At 32.6% G+C, this 20199-nt stretch overlaps 1 pseudogene; it reads left to right on the plus strand.

Annotated features, from left to right (window-relative positions):
* Positions 1-1000: 1000 nt before the first annotated feature.
* LOC100797496 (zinc finger protein NUTCRACKER-like) lies at positions 1001-3187 on the plus strand (annotated as a pseudogene).
* The last annotated feature ends 17012 nt before the right edge of the window (positions 3188-20199 follow it).

The following is a 20199-nucleotide window of genomic DNA, read 5'->3' on the forward strand; positions in this document are numbered from 1 at the left end:
CATTACAGGTGTGGCCCTATCTCATTCAGGAAGACTTTTTTTTATAGTAGATTCAATACTACAAGTTAATTGTATTTTCTAAATTTTTCAACATTTCGACAATATTTTGCCTAAGTCCCCAAGTACACGAGATAAAAGCGGTGGCATATCATCATCCACCACATTCAAGTATGCACTCGAAGAACAAAGTGAAATGAACTATACAAAAATGTTGACAAATTTAAGAAAGGAAATTAACCTATACGTATTAATCTACTATAAAAAAATGAGTCTTCCCAAACTATCCAAACGGACAATTCAAGATTCAATACATCAATTAATGCAAACTTTCCGTATTAATCGTTGTATAGAATCTCAAACGGGAAACTAAGGTTCACTCACAATGCTCATAATTCATTATATAATACATCACGTCATATATAAAGAACCATATAATTAGGCTATATTGTGAGTCAAAGAAATACATACCTAAAAAATACGGTCAATAACAATAGCTACGAGTGGGATCAGAGTAGTGGTAAACCAAACACAGCAGTGTAGATTGAAGTCCTAAGTAGGTGGGACAAGAATTTACTTCCCAACTTTTTGTGTCAAGGTAGTACCAACAACCAAACAACAAATTCTCCAAGATTCAAACACATTATATCAATAAATTCAAGCATGTGAACATACAAGCATAACTTTGTCACGCAGTACATAGCTAGAATAAATTTCCAATTTTACCATCGACAAAGTTATAACTCATCATATCTACTTGAGAATTGAACTACTCAAGAAAACACTATAATAGAAGACTGACATGGACATAGTAGGTAGTAGGAATGGAGTTCCACTTCCAGTCTCTAAAGAGAAAAATTTTAACAATACTAGTTGTCACTAAATTTTGTCATAAATTCTTTAATTTTTTTTGTAGTGTATATTCAAAGCTAACTTTTCATCAGGAGAAAAGAAAAAAGTTACAAAAATGATTTAATATGTGAATCTTATTTCTATTTGCACAAATCCTGAAGCACAAGTCATAGCCTTATCACCAAAGACCCTGATGGCTACAAACAGATTCTTGTGTGAAACTTGTGGGAAGGGTTTCCAAAGGGATCAAAATCTCCAACTTCATAGACGTGGACACAACCTTCCATGGAAGCTTAAGCAAAGGACAGGAAAGGAAGCAAGAAAAAGGGTTTATGTGTGCCCTGAGAAGAGTTGTGTCCACCATGACCCTTCAAGGGCTCTTGGAGACTTAACTGGGATAAAGAAACACTTTTGCAGAAAGCACGATGAGAAGAAGTGGAAGTGCGAGAAGTGCTTGAAGCGTTATGCTGTGTAGTCAGATTGGAAGGCACATTCCAAGACCTATGGCACCAGAGAATACAAATGTGACTATGGAACTATGTTTTCAAGGTAACTAAATTAACCTAGTAATATGAATTTGCTCATTCCACCCGTCGTTTGCACATGAATATATATTTATTTTTCTTACTAAATGATTTGAAATTTTTAATGAATATGTCACAATTAATTACTCTTTTTTCTTGTAAAGCTGATAGATACACGGTTAAAAAAAACAACTCTCTATTTTCAAGTCAGATTTCAAACAAAGGACTTGAAAGAAGCCAGTGCCACACAAGTTTATGATAAGCCTTTTTGGCAACCTTAGCCTTAAACGAAAAAAGCTCTTAGTTTGGAATTATCCTATACTAGTTACCTATTAGGTAATTATTAATTCAAATTTTCCTTGGCAATATATAGTTTGAGGTTATAACCCCTATAGGCTAGATATTAGTATTGTACAAGTCATAATGTCTTAGTCGTGATATCATGTTACTCATGTTTGGACTTTTGTTGAGCTAATGTTAGAGGCATATGTTTGTCTTCACCTTAGAAAGAATAACAATATATTAAAATCCAAAAGTAACAACTTGTTACCAAGAAGCAAATAAACTATTTGAGTGATTAGGAAGAGGAAAACAAACATATTTGAAGTAAGTCTTATGTCTACATGAATTCCAATGCACCAAAATGGAGAAGCAACATTTTATTACTATAAATTTTAAATTATGCATTACATGACCTTTGAGTACTTGTTTAATTTTTTTTGACAAATAGTCTAGCAACTAAATAATTTACTTTGTTATTTACTACATACTTGACAAATTGTATTAACAGAAAATTAAACACATACTTTGAGTGATTGTTAAATAGATAAACAAACATACATAATTTAGACTTCTTAAATGTATATATGTTTCTTTAGATTATTGTTAAGATTATTATTATTATTTTGCTAATGGTTTATCAATACTTATGGTTGAGTAGGAGAGATAGCTTCATCACACACAGGGCCTTCTGTGATGCATTGGCAGAAGAAACAGCTAGGCTAAATACAGCATCAGACATAAACACCTTCTTAGGGGGCAACATTGGTTACAACATAATGGGAACATCCCTAGGCCCTAACATGGCAACCCATTTCCCCTCAATTTTCAAGCCAGTTTCAAGCACTAATGAAATAAGTAACCAAACATCTTGGGGACTACCCCTTTGGATGGGTCAAACATCTTCTCAAGCTCAAGAACAATGATCAACACAAATTTTCGTGAGATTCATCAACTTGGTTCTGCCATAAGCTCATTAGGAACAATGTATGGTGGCAACTCAATTCTCCAATACTCAAATCTTCCACCTTCCAATAACTATCAACTAAGTTAGGTGTTTGGAACTAAAATTTCCAATAGCAGTAACAACCAAGAGTTAACAACTAGCACTACTACTACTACTTCACTTCCTATTGGAAACACAAGCGTTCCTTCCTTGTATTTTTCCCAACACCAACCTCAACAAACATGTTCATCAGCAAACATGTCAGCCACAACTTTGTTGCAAAAAGCTGCTCAAATTGGAGCAACCTTAAGTGACCCTTCATGGCTTGGGAACTTAGGTTTGAAATGTGGCAACAACCAAGGTCACCATGGGAACAATAACAAGTATAGTGGCATGTACAGATCAAGCTTGGTGCTAACCACTCTTGGGAGTGAAGCAGATAACTCTGCATGTGAATTGTCCCAAATGCACCCTCATAAACGAAGACACGTGCTCAATGAAGAAAGAAGAGAGGGGCAGGCTAGGGATTTCCTTGGTATTGGTGTGCAAAACCATTTGCCACACTTCATCAATCAAGGAGTGGACTTGATTTGAAGATATATGTATTCAATGGAAATGATTTTTTCCACACTCATTTGAGAATGTAGACTTTGGAAGGAGGACCAAGAGAGTGATAATAATGTGATGAAGAAAAGGAAAAATGGGATAGAGACATATGTAAGTAACTTAAGTGTAAAATTGAGTGTGAAAAAATATCTAGCCACAACTTTCTGCTTCTTAGACCACCAGGACACAAGATTAGGTCCAAGAAAAATCACTGCTCTTGATTGTTGATCTCCTATCATCTGGGTTTGAAGCCCAATCAGCATCACAATATGCTTGAACAGAGAAGTTTGAAGAGGTAGAAGGTTGTAATCTTAATCCAAGATTGATAGCACCATTCAAATATCTGACAATTCTCTTCACAGTTGTTTTATGCTCTTCTAAAGGATTTGACATAAACGGGAACACCTTATTTACAGAAAACTGACTTCTGATCTTGTTATGGTGGCATACTGAAGTGCCCCAACATCTAATTGTTGAACAAGCAGCCTCAGAAATATTAAGAAGGGGGGGTTGAATTAAGATTTTGTTGACTAATCCTAATTGAAAATTTCTCTTTCTTTATTATTCCCTAGATTCAATTATTTCTTTGTTAACAAGTTATTGAAATAATAAATGAAGGAAAGTAACTTAAAGAAATATAAACATAATAGAAAGTAAAAGAGATTAAAGAAATGTAAAGACAACAAAAAGTAAAAGAGTTAAGGGAAGAGAGAATACAAAACCGAATTTATACTGGTTCGGCCACAACCTGTGCCTATGTCCAGTCCCCAAGCAACCCGCTTGAAATTTCCACTATCCTTGTAAAATCCTTTACAAGCAATGAACCACAAAGGAATCTCCTCCTTTGTGTTCAGTGATTACAACCAAGAAGTTATTCCTACTTCTTGCAATGAAACCCAAGGAACGTTGGTCACTTGTGTCCAGTGATAACAACCAAGAAGTTATACCTACTTCTTGCAATGAACCCAAAAGATGTTGGTCTTTTGTGTCCAGTGATCAACCAAGAAGAAAATCCTGCTTCTTGCAATGAACCCAAGGAACGTTGGTCCCTTGTGTTCAATGTTCAACCAAGAAGACCTTCTCTTGAAAACAGTCACCAAGAGTAGGTCTCTTGAAAAGCTTTTTGTAAGAATGGAGGAGAGAAAGAAAATAGAATAACACAAGTTTTTTCCCAATGAACTTTTCTTGACAAAGCAAATATTGAACAAAAACTTTTAGAAAGATGGTGAGAATGATTCAGATAATCAGTTTAGAAATTTGTGTCATGGTCACATATTTATAGCCATTTGATGGCTCTTGAAGAAATCATGTTAAAAGTTGTGACTTTTGGCAATTTCTTCAAAACTAGTCACTTTAAAAGTTGTGACTCTCTTCAAAACTAGTCACTTTAAAAGTTGTGACTCTTGGCAAATTCTTCAAAAACCAGTCACTTTAAAAATTGTGACTCTTGGCAATTTATTTTTCAAAACCAGTCACTCGTAATCGATTATCATTATAGTGTAATCGATTACACATCAACAGTTGTGACTCTTCATGTTTAGATTTGAAAACTAACATTTAGAAACACTGGTAATCGATTACAAATGTTGTGTAATCGATTACACAAGTTTGAAAAATGTTTTATCACAAGTTGTGACTCTTGAAATTTGAATTTCAACGTTCAAAAATACTGGTAATCGATTACATGTCCATGGTAATCGATTACTGCTTTGTAAATCAATTATAAAACTGTTTTGGGCTTCTGGTAATCGATTACGGCCTTTTGGTAATCGATTACCAGAGAGTAAAAACTCTGGTAAAAGATTTTTCTTTGAAAAATTCTTTGGGACAAATTGTGCTATTAAATCTTTTCTTTGAAATTTTTTTTTATACTTATCTTGATGCTTTTCTTGAGGCTCTTGCATATCTTGAGTCTTCTTTTGAATCTTCACTTGAATCTTCTTGATTTTTTAATCTTGTTTGATTGGATCTTTAATAATCTTTGGCATCATCAAAATAATCTTGGAGGCTTTGCTTCTACACTAATCTGTAAAGGGTAGGGTCAGAGAATCTTTCTGAGCTTGATTTAGAGAGTTTACAGGCTCCAACCATAGGAAAAGCAATAGGATTTGCTTCATCCATTTTTGTCTTTGCTAGAAGATCCCTAATACACATATACTTAGTTGAAGTAAGTATATGTGAGCCATCAGCTTGATTAGCTGCTTCAATTCCCAAAAAATAATCAAGATCTCCATGATCTTTTAAGGAAAATAGGTTGTTAAGCTGAGAAACTAGTTTCTAAATCAGTTTAGAGTCATTTCCAATGACTATGATATCCTCTAAATATTAGACTATACATTATAGATTCTGATTTCGAGTACACAAAAAGAGAGGGATCACATCTACTAGGAATGAATTGAAACTACAAAATAAAAGGAAAGGGAAATAGAGAGTAAGAGAAAGAGAGAGAATTGCATAAAATTTATGGAACTGTGAGATTTAATTTCATTCCAAACAGTTTCAGTTACACTGTAGATTTTATAGAGACCTATGAGAGTTGCAGAGCAAGTTTGTACGACTTGCAGAGCAAGCTTCTAACAGTTAGCTGCCAGTTGTCACTTGACAGCTAGACTACTAACTTCCACACTCTAATCTCATATAACCGAGTACAATACTAATATACCCCCGACAAACTTAAGATATGTGAGCTTCAGGGAGCTCAAACACCTTGAGTTTGTTCCTAATAAACTTAAATCTGGTAAAAGAGAGGGGCTTTGTGAGAAGATCTGCCCACTGACCCTGAGTTGGTATGTGACCCACAGAGTTTGTTGCTTTGAACCTTTTCCCTTACAAAGAAGAGATTGATCTCCAAATTGTTGATTTTTCCCTATGAAGAATAGGTATATGTGATTGTGCCACAACGCTTTGATTATCACAGAGAATAAGAGGCTTGGAAGTAGGAACACCAAGTTCTTGAAGTAAGGTTTAAAGCCACAGGATGCCAGGTGAAGTTTGAGCCAAGCTCCTATACTCTACTTCTGTGCTAGTGCGGGCTACCACTTGTTGTTTTCTGGACCACCAGGAGAGCAGATTTGGGCCCAAGAAAATAGATGCACCTGATGTGGATCTTCCTTACTTCTTCCATCCCTATTGTGTATTTTTGTTTTAGATTTTTATTTTTATTTTTTGACAACAACTAGTTTTTATTTTGTATATAAAAAAACAAAAAAAATGTTTTAGTTAAAGATAAAATAGGGAGTACAAATAATAATACCTAAGAAACTTTGGGATTTTACAATAAAGTGGACTTGGACATAAGCTCATACCCAAATGTGACTGTAACTAACATTTATCTTCTCGTTCTCCAACTTTTTTCTTACAAAAAAATATTCTTGAAGAAAATGAGTCCTAAAAGTTTAATACAATGGAAACTTGTTTAGCTGTATTAATTTTTTTATATATAAAAAAATTAAGATGATGAAAACATATTTCGATTATGTTCTTTTGTGTACACAAAATAAAATGGAAACAAGTTTCTATCAATTTTTGCTTCTAATGTCAAATCTCATGCTTGCAGACACAGCTCAAGAACATGTATGGAAATACACAAGTTTTGGATGTTGGGACACTCACTAATTTCAAAATTTAACTAAATAGATTTCTTATGATATTAAAATGAAAATGCTAACCAAAAGGTCCCAAGGAGAACAAACAACTACAGCTCCAGCTACAGGAATATTCTGACCTTCCTGACCAACATATTTTATCTACAAGCAAGCTTTCCAAATCAAGTAGTGCAGTCATGAAACTAAGCTCATAACATATGAGAATAAGTTAAGAATTGTACAGTTCCAAGTTTTGTTGTAGTTTGAAAAGCACCAAACTATGTACCAATGGCTCACAATATAAGTATTATAAAAAATCCCCTGTATTGACACAAGAGTTGCAATTTATCAATCAAATATAGCTAGGGAACCAACATGATGTTTTCCTTCTTTTTTTGTTTATCTTTTCCCAAATATTTTTTTTACAGTGGTTCTCTATATTAGTATGTATTACACCTTAGAAATTGGTATATGTTTGGGTTATTTAAAGTTATTACAAAGAATAGTTTGACATTGTTGGAGCTAATAGAGAAATGGACTAAAGCAATGATTCAACAAATTTACATGAATCACAACAAGTTTGAATATCCAATCTCACTAAAATTAATAAAGCATATACATGAACAGGGATGAGAGATTAATATGAGAATATCTACCATTGAGAACAGTTTTTGATCAAAGGTTATGCTAAACCAGCAAGGAGAAAGCATATTTAAGAGGAAAATAGAAGTCAATAGGGTGAAACATTTATATCCATGAATGTAAAAAGTTTTTATCAAATCTACTCTCTGTTATGTTATACACAATGAATATACTCTTATGCCAAAGCATACATCATAGGATAATTGACAACATGGAATAAAAATAGCCTTCAATTGTAAAATTCCTTCAATTGGTTTCAATGTTGGCCCATATTACAGCAAGAACAATAACACCAGGTTTTGGGAGTACTTATGATATGTTTTGTTTCTATCAAACCACGGAGGTAACCATGTTCTGTTACTAAACAAGACAACAACCAATTCTAGTGGATCTCATATATGAGGTTGACAAGTTCTGTAGCTCAGAAACCATAGAGGTAACCATGTTCTATTACTAAAAAATTAAATTTCAGTCTATGGTCTTCAACTAGTAAGATAGTAACTAAAATACTTCAATGAATCATTCAATAATTATCATACATAACTAAAATACCATGAAATACAACGCAAATATGATTTTGGTCTACATTCAAAAAACCCCATTCAAATGGTATATTTAGCCCATAGAAATTCATAACCCATTCAACCCCGTAAGGAATGTAACTTGCAAGCGATAAAAGAGGCTCAAAACTAACCTCAGAGATGACGATGATAGACAAAAATGTCTAACCTAGGCGCATACGTTCCAGACGCCGGGCAGTTTATGAGCTAGGGGGAGGTGATGGAGTGATAATGGAGGACAAAAATGTCTGACCTAGGCGTGTAGGAGAGTGATGGATGCGTTTTTCAGTTGGGGGGGAAAGATTAGCAACTCTGTGATGTAGGACACAACGCAGTTCAAACACGAGGGATTAAAAATGTGTTTGCATTCGGCGACGATGGTATTCATCAACGTCATTGATTTCCCATTATCAAGCATACAAAGACGGGTTGCAATTGACCGTCGTCGTTTTGTAATTGATAATTACAAAATTGTCACCGCCAATTTTTCTAAGATGGTGTAGCACAAGCGATGTCGAAGCTCCATCGTAAAAGGGTGTTTTTTTACTAATGAATTTTCTTATTGTTGGCCTAATTTCATAGTCTCTTTGTATTTTATGCATACTGCAGAGTCATTACAACTGGTTAATTGCATTCGTAAGTTGTCTCGTTGTCTTCACATGGTGTGGTGGGTTTGTTACCTTTTGTAAGATTATGGCATCGTTTCAAGTTATGTATTCAATCAAGTGTTCAACACTTCAATTCTATAACACTTTTTTTAATGAAAAACACAATGTAAATATATGGTCCAAATTAATTTCTTCAAAATCAATTTAATCAAATTTGAAACCAAACATGCACCTAATATTTCAATTAATTCCAATAGTCCACCTGTGTTAGTTTTCTTAGAGCAACAAAAATGGTGACCTTTTGTTTCTACATTTCTTTTTACCCTTTATGTGTTCCGTACTTAACTATTGTTGATTAGTGAATGAAGTGGATAACATGTCGCTATAGTTAGAAGATTCCTCATGGATTTGCTTTTGTTTTCTAAAGCTTACTTTGAAAGGTATTGTTTGAATATTTCCTTTCAAATGTATTTTCCTTTTTCAAAAAGTCATTAACCAAGTTCACTTTTTTGCCACTGTAGGGAAAGTGCATCATTCACTGTTATTTTTTATCCTTTCTATCTCTTCCTCTTTGAAAAGAACTTCAGCAGAAGCATGCTGAAGCACAAAGATTATTGTGGTTTTTTCATGGTCAATTGACGTTTTTATGTAGCCTTTTAATTTTGTGTTAGGCAGTATCTCTAATAGTGATATATTACTAACAAATTATTTTTGTTTTCTATTTTGAGTGAGTCATTTGTTCATTTGTTATCAACCTTGGAAAATTGTTCGATTCAGTTCCAAATACTTCAATGGTCATTGTAGGAAATAAACCATTTATAAATTTTATGACAATGTTGAATTAACCTTTTATTTTATTTTTCTCTTTACAGATGATATAAGTGACATGAAAGAGTTGCTAATGTAACTATTTATTTGAATATGCTCAAGTTGAAGGGTTAACTTCATGTCTTAATTGTTTTTTAAAAAAAAATAGATTTTTTAATTATTTTTTAGAGGTATTTAATTATGATATCCATATGTGATAATTTTTTTTATCACTTCATGAAGATTTCATACTCGATGCAACCTTGATGTAAATAGGCCTTTAATGGTGTCTTTAAGGGGTTATTAAAGGCTTAGTTCTATGAATACTTAAAAACTCTTAATTTGTAGAGACTTTCGTGTAATTGAAATTAAGATTGTGCTCAGAGAGAGTTTTAGCCTCTTCTTTGGTTTTTTTACTGAAAACCAAATTGATTCTTATAAAAAAAAATTATTTCTTTGTGACAAATCCTCCTTCAACTTATTGATTCTCTGTGGATCGTGATATCGTTCTGTTCACCTTCTCCATTTTTTCTATTTTATTCTATTCTTGTGTTCTTAGAAGATCATCAACGGTGTTCTTGAATTTGCATCCGGAACAATCTAAACCAAGCTTTCATGGCTTGGACTTCATCAAACACAAATTTCTTACTTCAAGAGGTGAGTAAAACAACCTTTTTTTAAACCTCCATGGTATAAATGATTGAGAATGTGTTTTCTTAATCTCTCTCTCTCTCTCTCTCTCTCTCTATATATATATATATATATATATATATATTGACATTATCTAAAGTAATTTATCATTGAATTAATGAAATATATAATGTAACCTTTAGGATCATAACCAATTGGTATGTATGTGTGTTATATTATAGTCATTGCAAATATTGCATGTCTTAATTATTATATTAAGTATATAATTATTGTTATATATGTGATTTCATATATATTATTAGTTGATTCTATTATTGTTTGCAGTGTGATTTTGAGGATTATTATTAGATATACAAAATTAGGGAGTTTGTTTGGTAGTTTTTTAGAATGATATTCTTGTAATTTTATAAGTTGATCATCATCTCCTGGGAATGAATGATGATGCACATTTTATTATGAGATTATAATGTTAGATACCTTCATTTGAGATGATAATGATATTTATTTATAGATACTCTCATCTTGGATGAAGAAGAGATTCTAGATATATCTCCATTTATGATAGAAAATATAGTGGGACGTCATTGTATAAAATATGAGTCCACAAATCCTTTGAAGAATATGAGATCTACACTAATTTTGGTAACCAAATAATTGAGCCTTGTGATTCTAGGGATCACTAAGTTGTGTTTATTGTATTTATTTAGATGTGATGAGGTGTTTCTACTTATTTAAATATTTTATATATTCAGAATGTCATAAATTATAATTATTTTAATATGATTTTTAATAGAGTGTACACACACACAATCTTATTTTAAACTGTGGATATCATAGTTGATTTTTCAAATTATTAGCTGAGGATAACACTATTTGTAAATTCCTTTTAGTTGTTTTATTCATTGGAATTATCATGTCAAGTATTATTTTCGAAAAACAACGAAGAAATTGTTAAGTTTATGGAAACTTGAATACATAATTTTCTTAGTTACATTTATTTTGATTTAGTTAGTACTTATTCTAAATGGAGCTACTTTTATTATATTTTTAACATTCATTTAATTTAGATGTACATGTTTTGAGGATAATATTATTTTTTTAGACTTATTTATTTGACTTATTTTATCATATATAAGTTATTTTCATATTATTATAATTTTAAAATTTTATATTATTTTTGATATATTTTATGACATGTTGTTACTGTTACGCGATGACACCATCTCAAAAATCAATAAAAATCAACAAATTAGACGAAGGGGCCGGGGAGCGCCGCCAAAGGAAACCTGGCTCTTGGTTTTGTGAGGTGGTGTCATGGTTGTGCGTGGCAATGTTGTGGTTGTTTGTAGCGGCGTTAAGTCATTGGTGTCGGCATGGTGGGTTTATGATTTGTGGTGATGTCACAGTGGTTCGCCCGGGAAGAGGGTGGAGAGCTTGTGGAAGGAGGAAAGGATGAGGGTGGGAGGGTTGAAAAGTCTCCAGTAAAAGAGAAGATTGAATCAACAGCAAATGGATAAAGGATAAATAATAAGAAAACAAAAAATCTCAACCATTTCCTTTTTTAAACAATTAATCGGACATCCTAACTACATTTCTGCAAACTCACGCACGGTGCATAAGTTTCGGTTGTGCCCCTTAGACTTCGTCTACTCAATTAATAAAGGCCCTTCTAGTCATTTTAGGTGCAAGATATTCATATTAATCGTCACAAAAAAAAAGTATTCATATTAATACTGTGGGTTTTGATTATAAATTATTTTACATGTCTTTATATAAGTGGTGACATTTCTCGATCAATTTAGTCTTTTTGTTTAATTCTTTTATTTTTACTGTAAATGAAACTTGCCTATATTTAAATTTACAGTTTGGCACTTCTAGTCATCACCGAAGGCTCTTTCATTCTTTGTAGGTGCTTGTAGCTCATTCTAGTCATCATTGAGGATCTCTTGGAAGCTCCTCTAGTGATAATGTTGTATTAATTGTTGTTTCTCCCAAAACAAAGCAACAACATTTTCACGGGGAAGCTTCAATTTTTTTTAAGTTCTTTAAATAATCATTGCACCAAGTTTTCTGGTGATTGATGTTCTCTTTGTTGATATTTCCCAAGGACTACTGTGAATTGTTTATATTTTGATGCCTGTTAATGTGTTTTTGTTCCTGGTTATTAATATAATATGCACTCCTTAAGTTATGGTTACGTTGATTTCCACATTGTACATTACTTGAAGCTTTTTTTTGTTTTTTGGTTTGGATGATGGATGTGTGTACCTTGTCCCGGAACGAATCTAGCTTATTATATTAAAAGACATTGGAGAGTTCAACTACAAACAACAAAAGAATATTTAGCAGCTTGGAAATTTTTATTTATATTTTTTGTTAGGTTGAAATACTACTTTTGATGGAATTTTTCATAATTATTAATGATCATTATTATTAGTAGCGAAAATACGGAAGTTATCAGCTTGTGTGTCCACACTTCTATTACATTAAATTTTTATTGCATTAAATTTGATATATGGAAGAAAAATCATCATTATACTAGTTTAGGTACCTAAAATACAAGGATGAAAAATCTTACATTTTTAAGATATCTTACTTATATTATGGAGTTTTAAATACAAGCTCAAAAATTAATAAAACCTTAATAACTAGGCTCATCCTTAGATCCAAAATCTAACTAAGGATCATGAGAATCCTAGGATGTATCTCTTACTAAATCATCTTGAAATTTGTATCCAATAAGGATAAAATTGCATCACAAATTCACTCATTTTCAATCCTCAGTTATGTATACTATAGAGTATGCAATCAAACATGCATATTCAAGAAACAAATGCCAAAATAATAACAAAAGGAAACAATTTGTTATCTCTCAACAATTTGTCATGTGATCAGAATTTTAGTGAAGAGGGTGAGATGAGATGAAAAAACTCGTTGAACAAAATCCCAAAAAGAAAGATCCAGTGAGTAAAACATAACCAAAAGGAGAGAAATAGAAAATATGCAGAGAAGTTAGTAATTCTTGTAAGCCCTTAAATTTTAGAATTTCATGTGCTTCATGACCTTTGTCTGTTCTATCTTTCTTTCTTATGATTTTGTATCTTCGACATATATATTTGTCTGTTCTATCTAACATTGATTTTCTTTTTTCTATTTTTTGAAATTTGCGTACATCATGCCTTTCACTGGTGGACAAATTAATCAATGATCCCTTTGGATACTACTCGTAATTATAATCTTCGACGTCGTCAGAAGTTTGTATCGAGCGTGAAATCTTCATGAAGTGATACAAAATATTATCACATATTGATATCATAATTAAATACCTCTAAAAAATAATAAAAGAAATGAAGCCAAAATTAAAAAACAATTAAAACATGAAGTTAACCCTTCAACTTGGGCAAATTCAAATAAATAGTTACATTAGCAACTCTTTCATGTCACTTATATCATCTGTAAAGAGCAAAATAAAATAAAAGGTTAGTTCAACATTGTCATATATAACATCTATAAATGGTTTATTTCCTGTAATGGCCATTGAAGTATTTGGAACAGAATCGAACAATTTTCCTAGGTTGATAACAAATGAACAAATGACCCTCTCAAAATAGAAAACAAAAATAACCTGTTAGTAATATATAACTATTAGAGATATATACTGCATAACACAATTAAAACGCTACATAAAAAAGTCAATTCCACAATAATCTTTCGTGCTTCTGCTGAAGTTCTTTTCAAAGAGGAAAATACAAAGGATAAAAAATAGCAGCGAATGATGCACTTTCTCTACCGTGGCAAAAAAGTGAACCTGGTTAATGACTTATTAAAGAAGGAAAACACATTTAAAAGGAAATATTCAAATAATACCTTTCAAAGTAACCTTCAGAAAGCCAAAGAAAATCCATGCATATATGAGGAATCTTCTCAGTATAGCGACATGTTATCTACTTCATTCACTAATCAACAGTAATTAAGTACGGAACACATCAAGGGGGGAAAAGGAAATGCAGAAACAAAATTTCACCATTTTTGTTGCTATAGGCAAAAAAAATAACACAGGTGGACTATTGGAATTAATTGACATATTAGGTCCATGTTTGGTTTCAAATTTGATTAAATTGATTTTGATGAAATAAATTTGGACCATATATTTATATTGTGCTTTTCATTAAAAAAGTGCTATAGAGTTGAAGTATTGAACACATGAATATATAACCTGAAACGATGCCAGAATCTTACAAAAGGTAACAAACCCACCACACCATGTGAAGAAAACTAGACAATTTACTAATGCAATTAACCAGTTGTAATGACTCTGCAGTATGCATAAAATACAAAGGGACTTTGAAATTAGGCCAACAACAAGGAAATTTATGACAAATAATTATTTGAAGGACGTGATTGTCGGGAAAACATAATTGTGGTGAATAACATACCCACAGGCCACAGGCACCGCATAGATACTCTCAAGCACGACATTTGGGGGAAGAAGAGGGTAACTTTGAATTTCATTTTATGAATGAATCGGATAAAGAAAGAGAAAGAAGAAACTAAATTGAAGATGATAAAACGTTCAGAAATAGGATGATTGGATGAATAGAAATTGGCGGTTAGATGCAACTGTTAAATGATATCCCACGTTTTGAAGAAAGTGGGGGAAGATCCCGCATCCTAAGGAAGTTATTAAGTAGAAGATATGTGTATGATTAAAACCGTTAATAAAGGGTAAATATCTTAAACAAAAGTGGTCACAAAAACAGTTATAAAGAATTATATATTCCCTTTATATAATGGTATAAATTATTATTATTATTATTATTATTATTAGATTGATATTATAAAAATTAAATTGAGATCTTTCTTTAATGTATTCCATGAAAGGAAGGATAGGATAATAATTTTAATGGAGAAAAAAAAAAGACTATTTTGTTTGGGCTAAAGAGAGAACATCATCAGAATAAATAATAATAAATAGAATTAATTAAATTTTTATTCTTTAAATTTTTGTTTGATCGATGAAGATTCTTAAACTTTTAAAAATCTTAGTTTTTAGTCATTTGATAAAAGTTTAAATCCAATATTTTTATCTATTTAATGATATTTCAAAGATTAAAAATTGAATTTTTCAAAAGTTTAAGACCAAAAATTTTAATGAAAACAAAGTTGAGAAACCTTGACTAGATCAAAAGTTAATAAATAAATTTAAGGACTAAAAATTTAGTTAACTCTAATAAATATTGTTATAACTTTATAAGTATTAATAAAGAGAAAAAGATGATAAATAAATTTTGACGTTAATTTTGTCAATATATTTTAAAAACTATAAATTATTTTCTTGTTTTCTATTTTTTTTATTGATAGGGAAATTAGAGAAAAAATTATGAATCAAATAAGAAAATTAAAAGTATACTTTGTTTTTCCTTCCCATTCACTTCAGGTACATTCTTATAAAACTAAAATAGGGTTTAATTACTCATTTAGTCTCTATAGTTTCCAAACTTATCTAATTTAGTTTTTATAGTTAATAAGTGGTTTTTTTAGTCCCTGTCATTTACCTTTTAATTTCTAATAGGTCTCTATAGTTTCCATTATTGCTACGAATTGAAAACTAGACGTGTTCTTCTTTCATAGAGGATAAAGGCAGTTAAGGTTAAGGTTGATTTATTGCAAAACCCAGAGCTCATAAAGGTTGATTTATTGCAAAACCCAGAGCTCATAAAGGTTGATTTATTGCGAGTGTGGAAGGAGGTTAAGGTTGTTTATGTCATGATCTGAAAAGGAATTTGGGGCAAATTCTTCACATGTCCAAATTACAGGATATTTCCTTTACAATTTTAACTTTTATTTAATGTATATATAGGGTTCTATTTTGGGTTTTTGTAATTTAAATGGGTTGTGTTTTACAAGAGAGTTAGAGTTGTGGCTATTTCTGGTAGATGGATGAGCCAAGGTCTGAACATGTGCAGCAATTGATTGAAGAACATGAACAAGTTATTGTGGACTTGAAGAAAAAGATTGTTGTTTTGAAGATGTTGTCATATTATTCTTAGGGCCTTTTTTTGTTTGTAATGTTAATTGTATTGTAGTGTAGTGCAACCAATTTATTGAAGTTAATGAAATGTTTATTTTATGTTGAATCCAATACTACGAGGTGCGGTGCGGTGCGAGGTGCCGTGCGAGGTGTCCTGCGGTGCAAAAACACACCTGAGCGTTCTACATGCAAGTGAGAGTTCTGATTGGACTTCCTTCCTTTGCACACTTAAAACTATTGAGTTCCCTCCCAATGTATACAAAGTTAATGGTGTTAAACAATTTTAACAGTAAAAACCTATTGGAAATTAAAAAGGTAAACTATAGGAACTAAAAAAGTCACTTATTAATTATATGGACTAAATTGGGTAAGTTTGGAAACTATAGGACTAAATGGGTAATTAAACCTAAATTATATACTATCCGGATAAGGTGCATATTATTTCAATAAATAACATGTAGATAAAAATTTGTAATTAATTTTGAAATTTGTGTATGAAAAATGAAAGTTAAATTACAATGCCCTTAATTTCTCAAATCAATAATTTTGATCCTTTTGATTTTTAATTGTAACATTTTATCCTCTTAATTTCATAAATTAACAATTTTGATCTTTGATAAATTATTAAATAATAGTTGTGATTAATAGAGTTATTAAATTAATTATAAATAAAATTAAAATTATTGATCATTAAGAAACTTTAAGAAACACTAAAAAAAATATTTCCGACAGAATATTTTTCACTGAATCCATTTTCTTAGAAATATTAGAATTTCCAATAGATTTTTTTTTGAAGAATTATATTATGTGGGAAAGTTTTAAATTTGTGACAGAGTTTATCTACGGACAAACAAATTTTCCGTTGAAAAATATAGATTTCTGACAAATTTTAGCAAAGAAATCAGATCAGTGGGAATTTAAAATTATTCCAAATAAAAGTGCCCCAATCCTAACCCTCTCTCACTCCCCTGTTGCGACCTGATATCAGTGCATCCGTTGTGCCTCCGTTGTGATTGCTGTGACCGTCGTGCCACCGTTGTGTGTTGTCGCGCCTTCGCTCTCAGCCCATGCTGCCGACAGGTAAGCCTTGTTACATTTACACTGTCATGTGTCTATTATGTTTGGAAAAAAAAAGGGAAAAAAAGGAAGATCTAATGGTGGTTTGGTGGGGTTGTTATCTTTGAAAATTTATGCACAGACTTTAGGCTTAGCTCTGGCGGCAAGCATTGCTTGCATCACCAGCATCTTGAAAGATGCATTTAAGATCTTTGTTCTCTTACTTTATACTCTTGCATGCTCATGTTTGACGGAGATGAAGTAGCTGAAATTTTAACTCAGTTCGCTCTCCTTTTCTTAGGTCAAAATGCATATGAAGAAGAAAAGATGGTTTAGAAGGGTCTGGTGAGGTTTGGGGACTTGCAGACAATGAGAAGAGTGAGGACTAGGAAGAGATGATTGATGAAGAAGATGCGAACGGTTGCGGCAAAGGAGGCAGAGAAGTCTCTTCCGGTGTCTCCGGTCGGTGGTGCTCAGCCTTTACCTCACTCAATTTATAAGAGTCTCTAGACATTTGCAAATCCTTGTGGGGATGCATGACATGAGGGTAACTTTCTTTTTCTTTTGTTTGTTGACCATGCTGTGAGTACACACTTTTTAAGACTCTCCATGTAATGTTATTTGATGTGTTGTTAAAAAAACAAATCAAGCATGTGTACTTAGAGTCCTGTATTTCATAAGTTAAATTGAAAGGGATGTTGGAAGAAGAAGAAGATTTTATTTCATTTGGCACACAAAATACAAGAGTATGATCCCCTATTTATACTAAAATAGAGTGACCACTCACATAATTTTCTTATTCAAGAATACTAAATGCTCACACAATTGCTTATTCAAGACTTTGTAACTTACAACCTTACAACTTTCATCTTCCACAATTTAAGGCTCATAAAACTTGTTATTATTATTTTTCTAATTAATATCTAACATCCTCCCTTAATTGGAAAATTCTTCTGCACACCAAGTCTTGCTCGCAATCTTCGAAAATCTTCAAATTTGAGAGGCTTGGTGAAAATATCCGCAACTTGATCTTGAGTTTTCACATGAGTCAATTCTACTTCTTTCTTTGTAATGCACTCTCTAATGAAATAATACCTTGTATCTATATGCTTACTTCGTTCATGGAACACCGGATTCTTGGCAAGCTCTTGTGTAGATCTATTATCAACATAGATCTTTGTGCTTTCCTTTTGCAACAACTGAAGTTCCTCCAACAATCTTCTTAGCCAAATGGCATGACATGTGCAAGAAGTTGCAGCTACATACTCGGCTTCACAAGTAGAAAGTGTCACAATGCCTTGCTTCTTAGAACTCCATGTAAAAACACAATCACCCATAAAAAATACAAATCCGGTAGTACTTTTTCTATCATCAACATCTCCGGCAAAATCACTATCACAAAATCCCACAAGCTTATAGTTATTGGAGGGAGAATAAAACAATCCAAAATCAATTGTACCTTTCAAGTAACGAAGAATTCTTTTTGCGACTTTTAGATGAGGAGAGGTAGGAGCCTCCGTAAAGCGACACATAACTCCCACCGCATATAGAATATCGGGCCTTGTATTGGTTAGATACCTTAAACTCCCCACAAGACTCTTGAAGACCGTGGAGTCTACCTTCTCTCCTTCATCAAACTTTGATAACTTCAAGCCACCTTCCATAGGTGTGTTCACGGGATTGCAATCAAGCATATTAAATTTCTTCAACACTTTTTTTGTGTAGCTTTCTTGTGAGACAAAGATACCATTCTCCGTTTGCTTCACTTCCATTCCCAAGTAATATGACATGAGTCCCATATCTGTCATATCAAATTCACAAGACATGGACTCCTTGAAGTCTTCAAACAAATTTGGGTTATTGCCGGTAAAGATAAGGTCATCCACATAAAGACAAATAAATAAGACATCACCATTATTAAAAGTTTTAACATAAAGAGCATACTCATTTTGACAACAAACAAACCCATTGTCTTGGAAGTACTTGTCAATGCAAGTATTTCATGCCCTCGATGCTTGCTTTAGACCATACAACGCCTTGTTCAATTTCAAGACTTTTCCTTCTTGACCTTCGATGACAAAACCCATTGGTTGTTCAACATAGACATCTTCTTCAAGATAGCCATTTAGAAATGCCGATTTTACATCAAGCTGAAAAATTCTCCACTTCATTTGAGCTGCCAAGGAAATAAGAAGATGAATGGTTTCCATGCGGGCAACCGGTGCAAACACTTCATCATAATCAACTCCATATTGTTGCTTGTAGCCTTTAGCTACAAGTCTTGCTTTGTGTCTCTCAACCTCTCCTTTTGCATTCTTCTTGATTTTGAACACCCATTTGACTCCAATTGCTTCATGACCTTTGGGAAGGCTTGATAACTCCCAAGTGTTGTTCTTCTCCATGGCTTTGATTTCTTCTTCCATGGCTTGTCTCCACCTTTTGTCTTTCATTGCTTCATCAAAGTTTAAGGGTTCACTGTCAACAAAAAGACAAAACAAATCATTTATAACTTTAGTTTCATCATATAATTCTTGAATATTTCTCATTCTTCTTGGCCTTTCACTTGAACTCCCTTCGGAAGATGATGAGGCTTCATTGGTTGAAGGAGTTGGTGAAAGTGCTGGAGTTGAATCATTTGGAGTCAAGGCTTCTTCATCTATTTTTTCAAAGTACGGGAAAAAATCATAAGTGTCTTCTTTCTCCTCCCAATTCCATGTGCCTTCTTCATAGAACTCGACATCTCGGCTCACAATTGTCTTTCCATTGTTTGGATTGTACAGTTTGTAGCCTTTTGAGCTTGCATCATAGCCAATGAACACATGTTTCTCACTCCGATCATCAAGCTTGAATCTTCCTTGGTTGGGTACATGAGCATATGCAATGCTCCCAAATACTCTCAAGTGATCAACTCTTGGCTTCACTCCACTCCATGCTTCTTGTGGTGTTTGATCTTTGACATTCTTTGTTGGGGAGCGATTGGACAAATAAACGGCACATTCAACAACTTCGGCCCAAAATTCCTTTGGCATATTTTTAGCCTTCAACATACATCTAGT

This window comes from Glycine max, chromosome 7 (assembly GCF_000004515.6).
Source record: "Glycine max cultivar Williams 82 chromosome 7, Glycine_max_v4.0, whole genome shotgun sequence".
Lineage (NCBI taxonomy): Eukaryota > Viridiplantae > Streptophyta > Magnoliopsida > Fabales > Fabaceae > Glycine > Glycine max.